Source organism: Ursus arctos, unplaced genomic scaffold, assembly GCF_023065955.2.
Source record: "Ursus arctos isolate Adak ecotype North America unplaced genomic scaffold, UrsArc2.0 scaffold_11, whole genome shotgun sequence".
In the NCBI taxonomy this organism is placed as follows: Eukaryota; Metazoa; Chordata; class Mammalia; order Carnivora; family Ursidae; genus Ursus; species Ursus arctos.
In genome coordinates this window covers 9,320,926-9,341,484 of record NW_026622775.1, presented here as the reverse complement: position 1 = coordinate 9,341,484, position 20,559 = coordinate 9,320,926, and the positions used below count along the sequence as shown (strand labels likewise).

The 20,559-nt window shown below is 36.5% G+C and overlaps 1 pseudogene; it reads right to left on the bottom strand.

Annotated features, from left to right (window-relative positions):
- Nucleotides 1-11,615: 11,615 nt before the first annotated feature.
- On the bottom strand, nt 11,616-20,225 carry LOC113255617 (nucleolar protein 10-like; annotated as a pseudogene).
- Nucleotides 20,226-20,559: the final 334 nt, after the last annotated feature.

Genomic DNA, 20,559 nt, shown 5'->3' with positions numbered 1-20,559 from the left:
TGTGAAAGATTCTTGAGCCCAGTAGTAGAGGAAAACATTTTTTTCAAAGAGGAAGGAAGACTCAAAAGGTGGAAGTGTTGGTCACAGGCAAACGTAAAAGATTCATAGTTTCTATTCCTTATTAGAACTATTGCATTTGATAAACACAGGTCCCTGATTACTTATCTGAAAACTTTGGAGCCAACTGTGTTTTAAAATTCAAAACTTTTCAGATTTTAAAAAATAAATATGGTATTTATATCATATAGTACATAACATTTTCAGCAATGTCTGAAATATGTTGTCTCAGGCTAGTTTCTATAAGAACCAGACTTTGAGACAGAAGTTCAGGGAAGGATATTATTTGGATATGCTCTTGGGACCAAAACCTGGTGAAGAGAATTGAAGGAGACAGGATTGGGCAAAGAGGAATGTTAATTCCATTCCAAAAAGGGCTTTAGGCAACCACATGGGAAGTTCTTGACTTGGTACTGTCCTTTAGTGTTGTCCCAAATTGGAGTGAGGAGGATGAGTCTTCATACCCCCTGCGTTGATCAATCATTGGATAGAGGCTGCTGCTGGAAAAAAGGATTTTAGGTGCTGTTGTCTTCTTGTGACCAAAAAGGGCTGACATTTGGAGGCCTTCCTCTGGCAAACTTCCCAGTAGCTGAGTGAATAAATCCTTCATTCCAGTGGCATTGCTCAGACCACCCTTGCCAAGGTTTCTGAGCCCTAGGTCACCAAGACCTTCTCAGGGAAAAGTTACTGAATTCTTCCACTAACCACCAAAACTTGGTGAGGGAGCACAAAGAGGTACCCAAATGATTATCTGCATATTAAAAATATTGTTCCCTGTCCCCTTCAATTACTTCTACTTGTGAAAAGTGTCAATTACCCTTACCAATATGCTACCACTTGCATTCTGGTCACTTTCAAGAGAAGCGTGGAGTATCAAAGTGGCAATTATTAGCGTATAGTTCAACAGGGCTCTTGCTGTGTGTCTTGGAAAGATTCCCCCTTTGAGAGAAAAGCAACCCAGAACAACAAGGATGAGAAGCACAAATTTGCCAAGTGAGTCCCTGAGAATGATAGTAAGTGGGATTAATCCTGCTTCTACACTTTGGTTCCTGAACCAACATATTTTCCTTATTGAGGACACAGCATCATATAAAGATCTTTGAATTAAAAGGACACTATCTCCTGGAGAAAATGGTATCATTGTAAAGTATTTCCTGTAAACTAGCATTTTGCCTTTAGTAGGTTATTTCATTGCTCCATCTGGCCAGCATCTTTCAAAGGACATGAAAAATAATATGACTGGTGGACCATGTTATGGATCAGCTGCAAACCCCCTGTTCTATCAAATGGTCCTTTGATTTGACCCAATATTATATAGTGAGGGATCATGTTTTGTAGACCCTTGGACAGTATTGCTGGTTAGGGCTCCATCCATAGGAAAAACAACTCCATAACCATAATATGTATCTACTCTTATCAAAATGAATTATTATTACTTTCAAGGTGGAAGGGGTCCAATGCATTTAGCTGACCACCATGTAGCTAGTTTATGCCATATAGAAGGCTCTGCTCTGGTCTCTGTTGCTGACAGGTTGGACATTCTATGGCTTTGGCAAGTAGCAGCCCATACTATTGGCCTATGCATAATCTGTATCTCTGTTACCATGGATACTTCTTTTATGTATCCATTGTGTCAGCACGGGGATGGCTGAGGACCAGAGGCTGGCTCATTACAACTAGCCAATTCAGTTTTGTTTATCAGGATGTTTATTGGCTCTTCCATGTTGTTGGATCTCTGGTGCCCATTATGGTGTGATGTGAAGATCTCCACAGTATGTGACCATTTTCATATGTCCACCTACATGCCTCTGCCCAGAACTCTTTGAAACTGATCTTTCATTTCATTTCTCTTTCCAGGCCCCTGAGCAGTCAAGCCATTTATCATGGCCCATTATTCCATACATATACTAAGCTTAGGCCACATTTCTGTCTACATAAAGTAGATTACCAGGGCACTATCTGAACCTCTCTCAATGGGATGATTTTCCATCACCATTATCTTTTTTTTTTTTTTTAACGTGTTGTTTTCTTTCCTTTGTAAAAATTTTTAATTTAAATTCAATTTAGTTAACATATAATGTGTTATCAGTTTCAGGGGTAGAATTTAGTGATTCGTCAGTTGCATATAACTGCTCATTATATCAAGTGTCCTCCTTAATGCCCATCACCCAATTACCTCATCCCACCCCCCCTCCCCCCACCTTCCCTCCAGCAACCCTCAGTTTGTTTCCTATAGTTAAGAGTCTCTTATGGTTTGCCTCCCTCTCTGTTTTTATCTTATTTTATTTTTCCTTCTCTTCCCCATGTTCCTCTGTTTTGTTTCTTAAATTCCCCATGAGTGAAATCATGTAGTTTTTGTCTTTCTCTGACTTATTTTGCTTAGCACAATACCCTCTAGTTCCATCCATATCATTGCAAATGGCAAGATTTCATTCTTTTTGATGGCTGAGTAATATTCCATTATACGTATATATGTATATTATACAATACGTATATACATATATAATGGAATACATATATATATATGTACATATCACCTCTTCTTTATCTATTCATCTATTGAATGATGTCTGAGCTCTTTCCATAGTTTGGCTATTGTGGACATTGCTACTACAAACATTGGGGTGTATGTATTCTTTTGAATCACTATTTTTGTACCCTTTGAATAAATACCTACTAGTGTAATTGCTGGGTCATAGGGTAGCTCTATTTTCAACTTTTTGAGGAACCTCCATACTGTTTTCTAGAGTGGCTGTACCAGTTTGCATTCCCACCAACAGTGTAAGAGGGTACCCCTTTCTCTGCATCGTTGCCAACATCTGTTGTTTCCTGAGCTGCTGATTTTAAACATTCTGAGCAGTGTAAGGTGGTATCTCATTGTAGTTTTGATTTGTAGTTCCTTGATGTTGAGTGATGTTGAGCATTTTTTCATGTGTCTGTTAGCCATTTGTATGTCTTCTTTGGGAAAAATATTTTTTGGGTGTTGAGTTTGATAAGTTCTTTACAGATTTTGGATATTAGCCCACTATCTGATATGTCATTTGTGAATATCTTCTCCCATTCCATAGGTTGCCTTTTAGTTTTGTTGTTTCCTTTGCTGTGCAAAAGCTTTTCATCCTGATGAAGTCCCAATAGTTCATTTTTGGTTTTGCTTCCCTTGCTTCGGAGATGTGTCTAGCAAGAAGTTGCTGCAGCCAAGGTCAAAGAGGTTGTTGCCTGTGTTCTCCTCTAGGATTTTGATGGATTCCTGTCTCACATTTAGGTCTTTCATCCATTTTGAATTTGAATTTATTTTTGTGTATGGTGTAAGAAAATGATCCAGCTTCATTCTTCTGCATATGGCTGTCCAGTTTTCCCAACACCATTTGTTGAAGACACTTCTTTTGATTGGATATTCTTTCCTGCTTTCTCAAATATTAGTTGACCATGGAGTTGAGGGTCCATTCCTGGGTTTTCTATTCGGTACTGGTGATCTATGTGTCTATATTGTGTCAGTACTATACTGTCTTGATGATTATAGATTTGTAAGACAGCTTGAAATCCGGAATTGTGATGCCTCCAGCTTTGGTTTTCTTTTTCACCATTCCTTTGGCTATTCAGGATATTTTTCTGGTTCCATACAAATTTTAGAAGTGTTTGTTCCAGCTCTGTGAAAAATGCTGGTGGTATTTTGATAGATATTGCACTGAATGTGTAGACTGCTTTGTGTAGCATAGACATTTTAACAGTATTTGTTCTGCCAATCCATGAGCATCAAATGTCTTTCCTTTTTTTGTGTGTGTCTTCCTCAATTTCTTTCATGAGTATTCTATACTCTTCAGAGTACAGATCTTTCACCTCTCTGGTTAGGTTTATCCCTAGATATCTTATGCCATCACTAATTTTTTTACCCTGAATGAGGATATAGTGCAGTTGTTATTTATTTATATTTCTCATCTATGTCCACATACCAAGTGGACCCATTCAAGAACCCAAACATTTCCATCACTTATTATAAGGGATCTCTGGTGTAGCCATAGATGTGAGCAGAGAAAGAGGCACTGGTACAACAGTGACAGATGACATGAGGGTCATTATGAACGATTGTATGCACCAGGCATCTGATGGTTAACCAATGCCACTGGCTTCTATTGTTTGGGGATCCTATTCATTTTCTATTGTTAGTAGTGAGTTCAGTCCTGTAGCACCCTATCCTGCCCTAGTCTACGGAAGAGAGCCAACACCTAAATTCTTAGTAATGTTGGTGCTCCTCTCACCGATATAACCCTTACTGTGTGGGAAAATGATGTATCATTTGGAATCTTTAATTTATTGGCTTTATTAATAATAGTTTAAACTAGAAAGAATAGAGATCCTAAAGTAAACCCATGCATATATAGTCAATTGATTTATGACAAAAGAACCAAGAACATACAATGGGGAAGAGCAGTTCCTTCAATAATGGTACTGCAAAAACCTTACAGTCACATGCAAAGGAATGAAACTGGATCACAATCTTATGCCATACACAAACATGAATTCAAAATGGATTAAAGACTTGAACTTAAGACCTGAAACCATAAAAGTCCTAGAAGAATACATAGGCAGTAAGCTCCTTAACATGGGTCTCAATGATTTTTTGGATCTGACACCAAAAACAAAGACAGCAAAAGCAAAAGCAAAAATAAATAAGTGAGACTACATCAGACTAAAAAGCCTTTGCACAACAAAGGAAATAATCAACAAAATAAAAAGGCAACCTATCGAATGGAAGAAAATATTTGCAAATCATATATCTGACAAAGGGTTAATATCCAAAATATAAAAAGAACTCATATAACTCAATAGCAAAAACAATCTGATTTAAAAATGGGCAGAAGATCTGAATAGACAGTTTTTCAAAGAAGACATACAAATAACCAACAGGTACATAAAAGGTGCTCACTATCACTGATTATCAGAGAAATGTAAATCAAACCACAAGGAAATATCACCTCAAAACTGTTAGAATGAAAAAAAAAAAAAACCTGTTAGAGTGGCTATTATCAAAAAGACAAAAATAACAAGTACTGGCAAGGATGTAGAGAAAAGGGAACACTTGCACTGTTGCTGGGATTGTAAATTGGTGCAGTCATAATGGAAAACAGTATGGAAGTTCTTCAAAAACTTTAAAATAGAACAATCATTGGTCCAGCAATTCCACTTCTGGATATTTATCCAAAAGAAATGAAGACACTAACTCAAAAGGTTATATGCACTCCCATATTCACTGAAGCACTATTTACAATAACCAACACACAGAAGCAACCTAAGGGTCCACCGACGAATGAATGGATAAAGAAAATGTGATATACACGCACGGACTAAAATATTACTCAGCTATAAAAAAGAATGAAATCTTGCCATTTGCAACAGCATGGCTAGACCTTGAGGGTTATGTGTAATAAGTCAGACAGAGAAAGACATATAACATATAATCTCATTTACATGTGGAATCTAAAAACAAACACACAAACAAAAACCTATACTCAGAGATACAGAAAACAGTTTGATGGATGCCAGAGGTGGGGAGTAGGGGAGGTGAAATGGATGGAAAGGGTCCAAAAGGTACAAACTTCCATCTATAAAATAAAGATGCCATTGGATACAATGTGCAGCATGGTGACTGTAGTTAATAATATTATATTGTATATTGAATATATGGACCACATCTTCTTAATCCATATATACAATGGAATATTACTCAGCCATCAGAAAGAACAATTACCCTACATTTGCAGCAACATGGATGGGACTGGAGGAGATTATGCTAAGTGAAATAAGTCAAGCAGAGAAAAACAATTATGATATGGTTTCACTCATTTATGGAACATAAGAAATAGATCGGTAGGAGAAGGCAGGGAAGAATGAAGGGGGGGTAAGCAGAAGGGGCAATGAACCATGAGAGACTATGGACTCTGGGAAACAAACTGAGGGCTTCAGAGGGGAGGCAGGTGGGGGATTGGGATAGGCTGGTGATGGATATTAAGGAGGGCACATATTGCATGGAGCACTGGGTGTTTTACGCAAATAATGAATCATGGAACACTACATCAAAAATTAAGGATGTACTGTATGGTGACTAACATAATATAATAAAAAATTATTATTAAAAATATTGTATATTGAAAAGCTGCTAAGAGAATAGATATCATATGTTCTCATCACAAGGAAAAAATTGTAATTATCTGTGGTGATGATGTTAACTATACTTATTATGGTGATCATTTTGCAATATATACAGATATTAAATGATCATCTTGTTCATCTGAAAATAGCATGTTATATATCAATTTTATCTCAAAAGTATACAATAAAAAGTATAAATGTCCTCATGTCAGTTCAAGTAAGTTTCTATTGCCAAATGAGTTTGCAAAAAGAAAAATAACTGTTGAATTTCAGAGATCTTTGTATTTTTGGAATTGTGGATAAGGTGTTAGAGAAATCCAGAGAACTCCTTCTATGGGATTCCTATGACAACCTTTCATAAGCAGGGTATCACATTCCTATAGCCAGAGACAACAATGTATCAGTGCCTTTTGTTCTCCACAGTTCATGCCCGTTCTCATATATCTAACAACAGGTCTCTACCCCAGACCTCCTTCAATCTCCCTCAAAATCTTATTCTTTCTCTTTACAGGCCCTTGATCAGCCAAACCATTTGCCATTGCCCATGATCCCGCATATTACTAAACTTGAGTTTAGATACAGTACTGGGTGACTCAGAAACATAGGGGCAGGGACAAAAGCAGATTGCATACCGGAGTCTGATGACACAGCAAATAATCCCAACAAATCACCTATGACCCTGGCCAACATGGGACAGGAGGATTAACACAACCATAGTAGGAAGTTGGAAGGCTGAGAAAATCCTCTTTACCTAGGGCTACTAGCTGACAACACAGATATTGGTTAAGTAATGAAACAGAATAAAACATGACTGGTTATTTCAAAACACTCATCAAAGATGTAGTAGAAAAAAAATTCTAAGAACTCTTCAGTGTTCATTTTGTAGATTGTTGTTATAGTAAAGTTAATTTACTTGAAATGAAACAAAACAAAGCAAACTTTGAGACTCAAAGGTACAGCATGCCAATGTTTATATTTCTAGCACTGGTACATTTTTCTCAGTCTCAAACTTTGTAATCATCCATGATTCTTACATCCCTTTAGATCCTACATTCAACCAATCCTTATCATTTTTTTTTTCCCTTAAAAAGGCATCTGACATTTATTCACTTTGCTTTATTTCCATCTCTGGCTTCTGCCTGCAGACCCGTATTTCAGTTTTTGATTATGAATTAATCTCCTAATTGAGCTTTCCCTGGCTAAACAAGCTTCCCTATCACTGCCAGATTAGTTTTTCTGAAAATCTATTTTCAATAGCTCATTTTTGACCCAAAATTATAAAAAACATAAATAAAAAGCTGCTTGCAAATACCGGTAAACAGGTTTAAAAAGAAAGCTCCAAATTGAGCAAGTTTATTTGCAACATGTTTGAGTGATTATTTTTTAAACTGGTTACTACAAAAGGAATGCTTGCAACTTACAAGCAAAACACTCCAAAGAAAAATAGGAAAATGTCATAAGTGGTAATTCACAAATGAAGAAATATAAACAGACAATGCACATGAAAAAAAAAACTGTAAGTTGATAATAATGGAAATGTGAATTAAAATACAGCTCGTACCCTATGACCCAGCCATTGCACTACTGGGTGTTTACCCCAAAGATACAGACATAGTAAAGAGAAGGGCCATATGCACCCCAATGTTCACAGCAGCATTGTCCACAATAGCTAAATGTGGAAGGAGCCGAGATGCCCTTCAACAGATGACTGGATTAAGAAGTTGTGGTCCATATATACAATGGAATATTACTCAGCTATCAGAAAGAACGAGTTCTCAACATTTGCTGCAACATGGACGGCACTGGAGGAGATAATGCTAAGTGAAATAAGTCAAGCAGAGAAAGACAACTATCATATGATTTCTCTCATCTATGGAACATAAGAACTAGGATGATTGGTAGGGGAAGAAAGGGATAAAGAAAGGAGGGGTAATCAGAAGGAAGAATGAAACATGAGAGACTATGGACTATGAGAAACAAACTGAGGGCCTCAGAGGGGAGGGGGTTGGGGGAATGGGATAGACTGGTGATGGGTAGTAAGGAGGGCACGTATTGCATGGTGCCCTGGGTGTTATACGCAACTAATGAATCATCGAACTTTACATCGGAAACCGGGGATGTACTGTATGGTGACTAACATAATATAATGAAAAACCATTTAAAAAAAAATAAAATAAAATACAGCTCGTTACCTTTCTGTGCTGCCCCGAGAGGGATCCATATGATATTCTGAGTTCCCTTCATAAATTAAAGGGAAATTTTCAAATTGTCTGGAGCCTTTGATATCTCACAAATCAAGGAGGACAATGTCCTCAAAATCTCTTGCAGCAGGACTCCATTTAGATGCACCACACTTGACTTCCAAATGGAACAATACATCTACAAAAGAAAAGAGATAGTATCTATATCATAAGCCTGAAGAGAACCTGGGAGAAGATTCTGCTGGCAGCTTGTGCCATTGAAAACGCAGCTGATATCAGTGCCATATCCTCCAGGAATACTGGCTGGTAAGATGCACTGAAGTTTGCTGTGCCACTGGAGTCACTCCTATTGCTGGCCACTCCACTTCTGGAACGTTTGCCAACCAGATCCAGCCTTTGGGACCTGTGACTTGCAGCAGTGACTGATCCTGGAGCTCACCAGTAGCCTCTTACAGAGGTGTGCTGTGTTAATCTGCCTACTGCTGCTCTCTGTAACACAGACTTTGCTCTGCACTATGTGGACATTGCCATCCCACATGCAACAAAAAGGGAACTCATTCTAAAAGTCTGGTACACGGTAAACGTTGGCCCAGGAAGCTCTGCGCATGTATGGCAGAATCTCCCTTGAACATCCATGGGAGGTAATACGTGATCTCTACTTACAGAGATCCTGAAGAGAGTGAAAAGAACAGGCTGCTGCTGAAAAAGGCTGTGACCAAGAAGGAATTTCAGGGTGAACGGACTGCTCCAGCTCCCTAAATTTCCTACTAACTCAACCTGAAATCTCAGACTGGTCTGAAGGTGTACAGGCTCCCTTTGTGCCTATCCAGTAGTTCCTTTCTGAAAATTAGAGTGCTCAGCCTGTCATGGAAGATTGGTCTGCAAGTTCCACTGCTCAGGCCACTGAATGAGTAGGAATAGCCACTGAGATTTTAACCTCTTCTTCCACAGACTCTTAGACAGAAAATGGAAATAGGGATAATGGAAAATAGTTTTTTTTCTTTTTCTTTCTTTCTTTCTTTCTTTTTCTTTCTTTCTTTCTTTCTTTCTTTCTTTCTTTCTTTCTTTCTTTCTTCCTTTTTTTAAATTAGATTTTATTTATTTACTTGAGAAAGAGAGTGAGCAAGAAAGAAAGAGAATGAGCAAGCAGAGGGGAAACAGGAGAAGCAGACTCCACACTGAGCCAAGAGCCCAATGTGGGGCTCGATCCCAGGACTTTGAGAACATGACCTGAGTGGAAGACAGACACTTAACTGACTGAGCCACCCAGGCACTCCTGGAAAATAGTTTCTTAAAAAAGAAAATTCAGCTTATTATTAACTGGCTTTCAAGTAGGTCAAGGTTATGAAGAATGACAATCAGTGAAGGAGTGGAAAAATGGATCCCCTCATGAATACTGCTGAATTGAATGTAAATTAATGCAAATTTTCTAGAGAAAGTGTCCATAATATTTTCTTAAAATTTAAAAATATATATGATCTTTTATCTAGGATTTACACTTTTAGAAATTTATCCTAAGAAATAATTATGCATTTTCCCAAGGTTTATCTGTAAAAACGCTTGTCTCAAAAACATTTATGCTGAAAAATGAAATATGAGAGAAAAATAAACAAGCTGGTTTAAAAAGTTATGTAATCTCCATGTGGTAAAATACTTTATGCAATCATCAAAATGATGTAATAGAATACATTGTAGGGATATATATCCAAGGTAGAGTGTTAGGTAACAAAAACAAGTTAATAACTAATATGTACAGTATGAAATCATTTTTAAAGAAAATAAATATGCATAAATAGAAAAAAGTCTCAAAATATATAGCCCAAAATGCTAATAGAATTTTCTGTAGTGATTTTTTCTTTTTTTAAGATTTACTTATTTTAGAAACGGGGGGGAGTGATTGGGAAAGCGTGAGCGGGAGGGGCAGAGGAAGTGGGAGAGAGCATCTCAAGCAGACTGCAGGCTGAGCATAGAGCCCATTGTGGGGGCTTGATATCACGACCCTGAGATCATGACCTGAGCTGGACGCTCAACTCTCTGTACCACCCAGGCACCCTGATCTTTCTTTTTAAATTAAAAAAATATACCTTTCAAAATATGGAACATTTTATGTAAAATGAATTGTTTTTAATTGTAAAAATAAATGACTATTACTTGCACGCTAAAGAGAATACCTGAGGACCACAGTCACTATGGATCCCATTCTTCTGTCGTTTGTCTTTACTTCTCTTCCCTCCCACATAGCCAACCTGGGTCTCTGAATTAACACAATCCCCTTAGTCTGGAGGCTCTCACAGGGAGGACAGATATCCTGGCTGCACAATAATTCTTCAGTATTTGTGTCCATGGTCCTCTTCAACATTCAGCTTCAGGAATGACATAAATAATGTCAATCAGATAAGCCAAATGCCAAATTATCCAGAAAATTAACAAGGAGACAGATTTCGAAGTTAGATTTTCCTCATATTTAACTGAAAGTTATATTTAAGGATAGTGTATGTGTTGTTTAAATGAAGGTTTTTAATAAAATGTCTTCTCCAGCCAGTTTATCTTTAATTAAACTTAAGAAACAAATAAAAAATCTGTATTTAATCTTTTGAAAAGTTAAAAGAATAACCAGTAGCTTCCACTTCTTGTTTCAAGTTGTTATTATCACTAAATTATATTCTCTTGGTATAAAATATATTTTTTAAAAAAATCTCAAACACACACATAAGTAACAAACATATTAACATATACCTATAAACACAAACACGGCAATATATACACATCATATAAGACAGGGATGATACTCCTGAATGGTTTAATCATGAATGGTAGCAGGTGTTATAAGAAAAAAGTTACAGAATATGATCGATCTTCATTTTTAGCGCAGGATAACCTTTCATTTCATGGTATGCATTTCACAATATTAAAAGACAACAATGTGGTTTACCTGATTAAAATCAGGGGGAAAAGGACAATGTTTATGGAAAGGAACAACGTATGAAAAGCAGCCTGGGGCCATGCACTGACCAGGTGGTGGGGGCCCAGCTTCAAAGTCCTACCCATAAGCACAGGGACAAGTTGTCAAATACTTACCTGTGCAGATATATCAAGAATTTATATGGAACTTTTAAAATGTGCATTCCCTTGTCTGTGTTTAAGAGACTCTAATGATGACCCATTTGGAGAAGTGCTCCTTCCAAATCAGATGTAGGATTGTTTCCAAATTCAATGAAACAGCAGTTCTCTTCTGTATCTTGACTTCAGGTGACCGCTGAATGACAAAATATTTTCCTCTCTTGGTGCAGTTTCTCAGCCTCCTGTTGCTTCTGCCGTTCAGAACTTTTTAACATGAATGTCAATTGTTTGCTGACAACCATGGCTTCTGATACACTCAATGTCCCATTTTTTGCTTCAAGTTTCAAATGATCTTCAAGGGTTTTATTCATCAGCTTCTGCTTTGTGGCAGAATCTTTGTAGCTTCTGATTTCTCCTGCTTTGACATCATAAAACTGGGGATTGAGGACTGTCTGCTGGTTCTTCCTCAGTCGTTCTTGCTGCTTTTTCCTCTTGTTGGAAAAGTCTGTGCTGTTTCCTGACCTCTTCAACTCAGTCTTTTTCATCATCTGAATTCTTAGAACTTTCTGCATCACTCGGTTTTCCTTTTAGTTCTTCCTTCTCTTCTTTTTCATAAAGTATTTGTTGCTCTAAGAATTTTCTTCATTAACTTTTTAAACAACTGGATTCAAAAGCTAAAATTCTTTACTTTCTTTGTCTACTTTGAAGTCAGTGTTCTCAAACAACTTAAACCAATCATTGGTGAGAATATTAGAAGGGCTTTTTATTTCCTTTTTCCATGTAGATTTTTGCTTCTCTTCCTCTCCCTCAATTATTTTAAGTGTCAGCTCTTTGTTAACTTTTGGCAACCCTTTAATTGGACTCTGTGCACATCATCTATCTTCTATCAGATCTTATTTTTCCTGTATTCTTCATAAGCAAATCACTTTACTATCAATTTCACTCATGACACAGTCTTACATCCATGAAAAATCCATGCATATACGGCTGGTAAAAATGAGATGTATGAGCCCTAAATTTTTAAGGTCTGTCTTAGTGACAAATTTGTAATCATCATAAACTGCTTTTTGGATTCTCTTATAATTCTTCTGTTGAGTTGCCTAAAAAGAAACACCACCTGGGAGCAGAACTTAAAACTACATTACTAGCTTATTATAAAAGGATATAATTCAGGAATGGCCAGATTAAAGAGATGCACAGGGCACAGGAGAGGGAAAGGGCCCAGAGCTTCCATGCCCTCTCCTAGCATGCCACTTCCTTAATCTCTACATGTTTACCAAACCAGAAGTTCCAAGGATATCATATTTTTGTGAACCAAAACATGGAACATGGATGTCATATATAAAAGTATACTTATGGGGACAGTGCAGCAGCTTATTTTAAATTGGAATTGCTTTGATAGTCTGGGACATATGATTGATTTAGAAACATCTTCAGAGAGTGGTAGAAAAACTGCTTTTCATCTTATGTTCATTACCACCCCCAGGCTTTCAGAGACAATGAAAAAAATTAAGGTAAGAAATTCTTAAGAATTTGAAAGTATCGTGACAAAAAAAATCAACAGTAAAGTAATACATCAACATTTTCAAAATGAAATTATAGAACTGAAAATGAGGTGACTTTTTAAAATGCATACCATATGCTAGGTACCTTCTTATATATTAGCTTCTTAAAGATACATATCCACTCCATAGGATATATATAGAAAAGAGTTTAGTCTAGCTAGTTTAGCAGAAATACTAAGGGAAATTAAATATCTCCTGACTCTCTGGGAGAGCTGGAAGAGAACCAGACTTGGAGCTACACTGACAGGGATGGTACAGAAAGGAAAAACTCCCAAATAGGACTTATAAATAAAAATTATTCTGAGAAGTTTAAAAAGCATAAAAGAAAGTATTAATAATAGCATCATTAGAAACTAAAAGTACATTAGAAAACATATTGACTGGCTTTTCTCAACTTTGACATATTGACCTTCATCCAATTTCATGGCCATTTTAAGTACCTAAAAGCAATATGTGTCCTTCACACTTGCTGACATTAATTCTAGTTCTAATGACGATTAAGCAAGTGTTACACATTACAAGACAGTCAGCAAAGTGATTATCAGTGGTGGATTGTATTATTTGCTCACACTTATTTGTCTCCTCCCCATCCTTGTCATGCTTCCCCATCTGCAGGGAATATATTCTCTTGCCCCATTGACATTGATTTAGCCATATGACTTTCTTTGGTCAATGGAGTGTGAGTGAATGTGGTACACATTTGCTCAAGTAGAAGTTTTAAATGCCTTGCCTGGGTCGGCTCTGGCCCACCTGAGCGGCTGTCCTCTGCCATGAGAACATCATGTCACAGATGGTGGCTCCTTCTTCAGAAGGGATCCAGGAGCAAGAAGACTCATGGATCTGGGCTGAACCCAGTGGAGCCTAGCAGAGAACAGCCTTCAAATTATACCCACAACAATAAAAAAAAATGTGCATTGTGGAAAGTGGCTGCAATTTCGTCACCACCATTTGCAAAAGTTGGCCAATATACAGGTAAGCACAACTTTTTAAAGTGGGTTCATATTTAGAAGTTACTAAATTTAAAGGGAAAATCCCTAAGATTAAATTAACACTGAATTAATTTTGCTTCCAGATACCATCCCTAGTAATTTGCCTCTCCCAGCAAAAATAACTTTTAGCAAAAGAAATATAGTCCACAAAGGCCTCAGTCTTGTAAGAGAGTATATAGTGTGTATTTCACTTTTTATATAATGTATGAATACCTTTTGAGAATTCCCTAAATTGTATTTATAATTTTTATCAATCATAATCAGTTTCAAATACATACAAAAATAAGATTGAATGTAGAATTCAAAAGCATTGATAATTAGTATGAATTTGTTTTAGAACAATTTCTGTGGACCAAACATTATTATTGTTGGGTATGTTCAAATATAAGGCAAACAGTTTTTTTCTCCTAAAATATTAACTCTCAGATAACCAGATATAGTTACTTTATATCCAGGTCTTACAAAGTCTACTTATTGCTGGTCCTCTCTCTGTTTACTAAATTAGACTAATCAAATTCTGTTTAGGGAAAAAAAATACATAGTCTGAAACCACATGTCACTACTAGTGACTGATTAATTGGTGAGAAAGCAAGAAAAAAAATTTTTAAGCTTCTATTTATTTATTTGACAGAGACAGAACAAGCAGGGGGAGTGGCAGGCAGAGGGAAAAGGAGAAGCAGACTCCCCGCTGAGCAGTGAGCCCGATGTGGGGCTCAATCCCAAGACCCTGAGATCATGATCTGAGCTGAAGGCAGACGCTTAACCAATTCAACCACCCACACACCCTATGAAAAAAAATTGATACAGATTTCTTCATTACTCTAGTGAGCATGACTTCATAATTCCAAGTGTTGGATTGTAAATACGCCTTTTAAAATTTACTTAAAAAGCAAAGCAGAAAGTGGTTGTGTTGGGGAGATCATGAATGCATATACATAGAACAATATAAAAAAACAAATGTACTCATGTTTTGTGGTTGTATACTTTTAGGATAAAGTTTCCAGTGAGAATATCATATACAGATCCAAAATGTGTTTTATCTAAAAAAAAATGTGGGCCAGTAAAATGATGTGCTTTTGACAAATGCATGAGAGGGAGGATACAACAAGCAACTGTACTGATGATGAGACTATTTTAGAAGATGCATATGGAGAGCTTGACTAAAATATTTTCAAGAAATGTGAAAAGCATATTTCTATCTTAATAAGGTAATTATATGACTTGTGATTTTGAATATATTTCATAACTTATTTAATAAATTAAATATTAAAAGCTGATATTTCACCATTTTATACCCTAATTAAACATTAATATGGTAGAGTGAGTTTTAAAAAAACTCCTTTTGAATCTTGTGAACGGAATACAGGGGTTAACTCATAGTAGGAATGTATGGTACCGAACTCCATTTTGACCCATTTCCTTTTAATATTGACTAACTACTATTAATTAATCTCTCATACCTTTCCCATCCAAGATCAGTTCACTCATTTACTAATCAATTAACAAGTCCAGAATGCAACTTACAAGGAAAAAAAATGTCCATCTCTCCTAACACCAGAAGCCTAAAGGTTCAATGGAAAGGCAGAGGTCTTATTTAATCATTCTAACATATGTGATTATTTTTTTCTTTTGATTAATGAAGAAGCAGCCAGAATTCAAGAGCCAAAGAGTAAGCTGTCATCTCAGGCTCAGAGGTGCTTTGCTAATTAGGACATTCCTGAGCCCAATTAGACAAGTAACGGTTTGACTACTATCATTGGTAAAAGGGGACAGGCTAAATTGGTTTCCTGCAAACACACTGAAAAATGAATCTTCATTAGATCCATAAAGGCACATTTCTTTGAAAAATGGCAACAACAACAAAAGGAAGACTACATAATTCCTTTTGGGGATCTTTTTCCCCATGGTTCTAATGTTCCAAAATTAGAGGTTGACTTTTACTAATAGGTGAGGACACACAAATAGAAAGTACTTTCCCATTGAATTGTGAGTGGATTGATATGAGCCCATGTGGGTTAATCCTTCCAGAATAATAGTTAATAGGACTGTCAAAGTTACATCAGAAACTCACACCCATGTTCTTTCCAGAAAAACATGGAAGAAATAAGAATCCAATGATTCTCTTGGAGCCTACCTACAAAAATTTAACTTTGAGCCCTTCAGGTTAGCTTGTTCCAGTACTTTAATTTAAAGGATCAGTCTTTTTAAGAAGCACTTGTGGTTTTGGACAACTCGATCTAAAAATATTCTAAAAATTAAATATTTTTATAAATTTGACTGACTCCTACTCTCACCTCTTTTCCTGTGCTACTGATTCCCATGCCAGACAAACCATCCCCAGCTAATAATCCCTTGTTTTTCATATCTGTGAGAGTGTATCATACATACGTGATGACTATACTCTAGAGCTTCCCTCTTTGAAGTGTGGTCTGTGGTCAAGTTCACAGAAGAACTGATTAGAAATGCACTCATAGGCTGCACTCAGACTTACTCTATTAGAATCTGCATTTTTAAGATGATTGGTTTTCACTTTTGAAGTCTGAGAAACATTCCTCTTGGTATTTCTTTATTGTTACTCTTTAGAACAATAGTTTTCAGCCCAAGCTGCACATTAGAATCACCTGGGAGACTTTCAAAATCCATAGTCCTTTGACCAGACCTCATACCTGACTATATCAGAATCGGTAAAGTGGCCCAGGCATCAGTATATTTTAAAGATCCCCAGATGATCCCAATGTGCAATCAATGTTGAAATCCTTTAGTGTGAATCAGAATCACGTGGTGGGATTCTTTTTTTTAAATTTAAATTCAATTAGCCAACATATAGTACACATTAGTTTCAGATGTAGAGTTCAATAATTCATCTGTTGTGCATGGTGGGATTCTTAAAACAGATTCTGGCCTCTAAATGCCCAGCATTTCTGATTTAGTAGTGCTTGCTGCCCCAGTGGCCATGCTATGAGAAATACAAACTTAGAGGAGGTGACTCAAAGGTAGAAATTTCAAAAATCGTTGTCTAGGAAAAAGTTTTCAGCCTATCTCCTGCTATCACCTTATCAATAAATTGATGAACTCAATATTTATGACATGTCTGACACCGTGAACTCCTTTCTTCTGAAACCTATATTACTACCATTCTCCAAAATCCCAATCACAGAACCACAACATAGAATTTTTTCACTTTTAAAGGGTCAAACTTCATGCTAGGTTGATAGACTTGAATACAACACAACCAGGCTTGCCAATGTGCCAATGTGCTCCTCTTTCTGGATTTTTAATGTCACTAAATGATATCACCATTTACCTCAGCTATCTAATCTATCAGGTATGTATCTGAGTCATTTTTTGTTATTTTTTCTCTTTTACCTTATGTCCAATATGCCAACAAGTTCTACTGATCATTTTCCTGTAACACCTTTAATCTTATCTCCTCCTTACCTTATTAACCAGGAGCAATCAGCTTAGTCTATCTCTTTGCAGGTGATTGTATCTTTCCCTAGTCTCATCCAGTCAGGCATTGACTGAATTCCTAAAATATAAACTGCTTTGCACACACAAATCTTGCTCTCACAATCAAGAAGTGCCGATAGTTCTCCATTACTCAAAATAAAGTCCAAAATAAATATGACATTCAGAAGAATACTTCTACAATCTCATCTTCTTCAACCCGCCTTTCCAGTCTGTCTCCCACAGCTTTCCTTCATAAGCCTGCTGAATTTCCAAACCCACTGAATCTCTAATGATTCCACAAACATGCTATTTATTCCCATTCATATGTATACACACACACATATATATAACTAGAATATATAAAACATATAATATATACTATATTGCATATATATGCAACTAGAATATGTAATCTATATTCTATGTAGTTCAATATACTTCTGAAGTATGTAAGTAGAAACCCTGTTCACTCTTCCTTTAAAATCCAACTCAGTCTTCGAGACTCAGATCTCTTATTGCCTCAAATACAAAGTCTTCTTCAATACCCTCAAATAGAATTAATAACTCATCCCATTTTACCATTTTACATTTTTCTATTGTTAGTTTTACATCCATATGTCTTTCTTCACTCATAATAGTATCCCTTACAGCATTTAGCAGTATGTGGCTCTCAATAAAAATTGTTGAATTTGTTATTATATAAGTGGCAGAATTATCAAATAATAATTCCCTGTCCTTCAAGAGTGTTACTATGCCCCACTTTAAGTATATACAAAAAAGGCAGAATCAGGGAAAATTCACTCTCCCATGTAGGTGGGCAATTCTTTTCCATTAGAAGTTCATGTGGATTAGAAATCCTGATAATATACTGCCATTATCAGTTACTACAATATTGCTATAAAAGTTCCAACTGGGATTCTGAAGCTATATTTTGATCCATTTCTGTTATGAGAAAAAATTGGATAGGACAAGGATGGAGAAAAGTTCTGTTTTCATTAGGTAAGAGCTATATTCCTGTGATCCCTAAAAATAATTTTTTAAAAATGATCATCTGTTTTTTGTCAGTTTCAAATACAGTTCTTTCATATACATTTTCACATCAACATTGAGATTAAGAAAGAAAATGTTCCTAATTTTTCCAAGTAACAAACTGAGACACAAGGAAACTAAATAATTTCCATGTCAGGTAATTAGTGACAAGATTAAGATGTAGCCAGTAGTTTGCTTCTTGACACACCAGAATACTTTACAGCCAATAGCTGCTTTCCATTTCAATTATGTATCTAATTTAGAGCATGCTGAGAGAATGACAAGTAATAGGATAGGTTTGTTATGTTACTGAAGTTCAGAACTGGAGGAATCAACTACAGTAAGTAAAACCAACTGGATAGAAATAGATTAAACTAGAAAAAATTTACAAATTACCAATAGCAATTTAGTAATTTAATTTAGTAAATCTTTAGTAATTACTGATAATAATTTGACAGACAAACATATTTCAAGAAAAATAAGTGAAACTTACTGCTTAAAAGGGTCATTTGTTATACACCACAGTTAAATGTCAGCATGAGTCACAGTAAGAAAAGAAAAAACAACACTTAAACTAGTTCAGAAGCTACTCAGCTAATATTGTGATATAACCACATAAATTAATTTAGAAACAACCAAATTATGCAGAATTTAGGTAATAAGAATACTGTGTGTGTGTATCCTCATAAAGTTCATTATATCCTTCCTTGCCTTAATTATAATTAAGACTTTACTTGATGACTCAGGGCAATTATTTTACATCAGTTGTGGACTGCAGTGTGGAACCATTTTTCTCCCTCCCCATCCTAGACTTAATTCTATGTGTAAGGCATATCTTGCTTTTTTACCAAAAATTCTGCCAGACATCTATGTTGTTCTAATTTCAGTTATGTCATTTTCTCTTACAATAAAGTGACCAGTCATTTGTTATTGTTGTCAGAGTCTCTGTTTCTTCGTTATCCCATGGCTTTTTTCCACTCTCTAGTTGTAAATCTGAATGAATTTAAGAATTATCAGGAGATTTCAGAAAACCAAGCCTTAGAACTATCAGAAAAATATTGTCAAATACAGAGATTTGCTTTTTTCATTTTCACTTGAGAAACCAGTGAGAGGAGAAAACCCAGTGAAAGAACTGTATCCACCCCAAGAATGGTCAGTCACGCTGGAGATAGAATCACAAAGGGGGGGCGCCTGGGTGGCACAGCGGTTAAGCGTCTGCCTTCGGCTCAGGGCGTGATCCCGGAGTTATGGGATCGAGCCCCACATCGAGCCCCACATCGGGCTCCTCTGCTATGAGCCTGCTTCTTCCTCTCCCACTCCCCCTGCTTGTGTTCCCTCTCTCACTGGCTGTCTCTCTCTCTGTAAAATGAATAAATAAAAAATCTTAAAAAAAAAAAAAAAAAAAAGAATCACAAAGGGATTCTAATTTGGCCTAAAAAGGCCATCCTGGGCTATTCTGAGTATCTTGGATATAAGGAAACAAATGTGACCTGGTGGGTGATTGGGACCTATGGGTTGCCTATTTTGGGAAGAAAACAGATTTTAGAACCTGAGACAGGCCCTGAGGTTAGGGGTGTAGGTTTAAAGGAGCCACTCTCTGAGAGGATAAGATGAGATTGTACTCCAGATGGAAATAAGACTAACAAAGACAGGCAGCCCATGCAGGATCTTTTAGAGGTTATGCTTTTTCTTGAACATCAGCATCCAGTCTTAGGTTTCTTACCCATCGTCATACCATTATACTAGACTACAATTCCCTCTGGTTGTCATGAAATCTTCACTGAGTCTGTAATCTGTTGTTCTTGGTGGAGTTATGAGAAATTATGGGAGAGGGCAGTAAAGAGAGGTAGGGCTTTCCTTATATGACAATTGCAACACAATAATAAAAGGATAGTGGCACTGGTGTTTTGGGGGGTAGTTACAATAAAGTGAGTGGTGGCCCCAGGCAGTGCTGAGAGTGGCAAGGAACAGAAAGCTGTGTGGAGAAGAAATTGCTACTTGGTTTAACTCAAGAAATATATGATATATACCTTTTTTCTACTGCCAACTATACCATAGAAA